This window comes from Procambarus clarkii, unplaced genomic scaffold (assembly GCF_040958095.1).
Source record: "Procambarus clarkii isolate CNS0578487 unplaced genomic scaffold, FALCON_Pclarkii_2.0 HiC_scaffold_860, whole genome shotgun sequence".
NCBI classification, from domain to species: Eukaryota; Metazoa; Arthropoda; class Malacostraca; order Decapoda; family Cambaridae; genus Procambarus; species Procambarus clarkii.
Genome location: NW_027189892.1, coordinates 69,954 through 73,251, shown reverse-complemented (window position 1 = coordinate 73,251; position 3,298 = coordinate 69,954). Strand labels below are relative to the sequence as shown.

The 3,298-nt window shown below is 44.0% G+C and overlaps 1 pseudogene; it reads left to right on the top strand.

Annotated features, from left to right (window-relative positions):
- Positions 1-3: 3 nt before the first annotated feature.
- On the top strand, positions 4-1,110 carry LOC138361831 (S-adenosylmethionine synthase-like; annotated as a pseudogene).
- The last annotated feature ends 2,188 nt before the right edge of the window (positions 1,111-3,298 follow it).

The following is a 3,298-nucleotide window of genomic DNA, read 5'->3' as shown; positions in this document are numbered from 1 at the left end:
CCCGACAAAATTTGCGATCAGATCAGCGACGCAGTGCTTGATGCCCATCTTAGCCAGGACCCTGACGCCAAAGTTGCTTGTGAAACATGTACCAAAACTGGTATGATCCTGATCTGTGGGGAGATTACGTCCAAGGCCCAAGTTAATTATCAACAAATTGTGCGTGATATTGTTAAGAAAATTGGTTTTGATGATTCACGAAAGGGCTTTGACTACAAGACCTGTAATATTCTTCTGGCCCTGGAGCAAAAGTGTGCGGAGATTGCTAATGGTGTACACATCGGGCGCAGTGATGACAACACTGGTTCAGGGGACCAGGGACTGATGTTTGGTTATGCCACTGATGAGACCGACGAGTGCATGCCCTTAACTATTATGCTGGCACACCGTCTCAATCAGAAGATTGCAGAGCTGCGAAGAGATGGGACGTTCTGGTGGGCGCGACCTGACTGTAAGACTCAAGTCACATGCCAGTATGCCTTCGATCAAGGAGCTGTTATTCCCAAAAGAGTGAACACTGTTGTCGCTTCTGTACAGCACTCGGAACAAATTACTGTCGAAGCTTTGCGTGACGAGGTTATAGAGAAGGTCATCAAGGTCATTATTCCTGAAAAATATATAGATACTCAAACGAAATACCACATCAACCCTTGCGGAGAATTAATCATGGGTGGACCTCAAGGTAACGTTGGGCTAACTGGTAGGAAAATCATCGTTGACACTTACGGTGGGTGGGGCGCTCACGGCGGGGGAGCATTCTCTGGCAAAGATTACACAAAGATTGACCGCTCAGCGGCCTATGCCGCCCGATGGGTTGCCAAGTCACTGGTGAAAAACAAATTATGTAGACGCTGTTTGGTTCAGGTATCTTACGCCATTAGTGTTGTGCACCCCATAAGCATCAGCATCTTCCACTATGGTACCTCACAGTACACATCAAAACAGCTTCTGAAGATTGTTAACCACAACTTTGATCTATGACTAGGACATATTGTCAAGGAGCTGGGCTTAAAGAGACCAATTTACAGTGATACGTCGTGTTATGGACATTTTGGACGGCAACAGTTCTCTTGGGAGCAGCCCAAGAAGTTGACCATCCCTGAATTTTAGAGTCAAATAATTCTTAAGGATGACTATCATTTTTACGTTTTTCATCAAGTCCCTGTTAATATGGGAGAACACTATGTCTATGCTTGATTCACAACTCTCCTAAACACGAGAGTGAAGTTATTGAGAACACTTTCCCACCAGGAGACTTGAACCCTAGCCAGCACAGAAGCCTGGTGGGAACCTTTAATTTTATATTCAATTGATAGTTTTATATACTTTTTTGACGTTTTATATACCCGAGTATATAAAATCTCCGGGCCTTTTATATATCAGAGTAAATAAAATTAAAATGACTCTATAAGACCAGCGTCTGGGTCAAGATAAATACGTTTTCTTCCACTAAACTGAATCCAGTTTTTTTTATCTTTTTTTCGGTGGGGGGTTCTATGTGATCCTCCTCCTCCTCCAACTGTTTGTGGGTCTCCTCCTCCTCCTCCTCCTCCTCCTTCTCCTCCTCCAACTGTTTGTGGGTCTCCTTCTCCTCCTCCTCCTCCTCCTCCTCCTTCTCCTCCTCCAACTGTTTGTGGGTCTCCTCCTCCTCCTCCTCCTCCTCCTCCTTCTCCTCCAACTGTTTCTGGGTCTCCTCCTCCTCCTCCTTCTCCTCCTCCAACTGTTTGTGGGTCTCCTCCTCCTCCTCCTCCTCCTCCTCCTCCTCCTTCTCCTCCTCCAACTGTTTGTGGGTCTCCTCCTCCTCCTCCTCCTCCAACTGTTTGTGGGTCTCCTCCTCCTCCTCCTTCTCCTCCTCCAACTGTTTGTGGGTCTCCTCCTCCTCCTCCTCCTCCTCCTTCTCCTCCAACTGTTTGTGGGTCTCCTCCTCCTCCTCCTCCTTCTCCTCCTCCAACTGTTTGTGGGTCTCCGCCTCCTCCTCCTCCTCCTCCTCCTTCTCCCCCTCCTCCTTCTCCTCCTCCAATTGTTTGTGGGTCTCCTCCTCCTCCTCCAACTGTTTGTGGATCTCCTCCTCCTCCTCCTCCTCCTTCTACTGTTTGTGAAGTTTTTACCTTTCCTACTCCTTCTCCTGCATTTTGTAATTCTCCTCCTCCATGTGATTCTTTTGTTTGTTCTTCTTTCTCGACTTCCACATAAATCTTAAATTTAATGCTAGCAAATGTGTCTGAGGAATTAATATTCTTAGCTAACATTTTACATTCCACCTCATTATGACCGTCTTCGAGTTCAAGTTTCATAACCACGAATGGGGGTAGTGAATTTTCTTTCATTGGGAAACTGTCCGAATAAAATCCACAATTAAATATATCTTGACTTGCAGCATGGGTACATGATATCAACAATTTGTTCATGAAAAATCGTTTTCCTTCCTTTCGACATTTTTTACGTGATGCATCTAAATTGTTCTTTAATTTGACGTCTTTTATTTCACGTCGATCTGTATAAATATCAGGTGTGAAATTATGGAAATTCCATGGAAATATTAATATAATTGGATTTTTTGTATAATATCCCCTATCAATATTAGAATTTGTATATAGTTTATTTATGTAATATGCAGAATAACCATTGGTAAAGTTGTGGATTTCATCATAATAACTAAGGAATTTATTAAAGGGTTGAATTAGTGTCTTATCAGTTTCAGTAATAGTTTTAGGATTATACGAAATTGGTGGTTTGGGAACAATAAAGAGACCTTTATAAGTTTTTATGTCTTCGATAAATGGCGAGAATAATGATTCTATAAGTTTGGATTTCATTTGGGATTTTCGAAGTTTAGACGAATCTGTGGAGGATTGTAATAATTCTTGAAGTAATTCATGAGGTTGTTCGACGGATTCCATTTGACTGATGACGTGAGGAACGCCAGAGGACTCATTTTCACTTGTTTGTAATTCTACTCCGCCTTCTTCTCCTCCTCCTCCTTCTCCAACATCTTGTAATTCTCCTACTCCTCCTCCTCCTCCTCCTCCTCCTCCTCCTCCTCCTCCTCCTCTTCCTTCTCCGGCATCATGTAATTCTCCTCCTCCTCCTCCTCTTCCTTCTCCGGCATCATGTAATTCTCCTCCTCCTCCTCCTCCTCCTCCTCTTCCTTCTCCGGCATCATGTAATTCTCCTCCTACTCCTCCTTCTCCAGTGTCTTGTAATTCTCTTCCTCTTCCTCCTCCTCCTCCTCCTCCTCCTTCTCCGGCATCATGTAATTCTCCTCCTACTCCTCCTTCTCCAGTGTCTTGTAATTCTC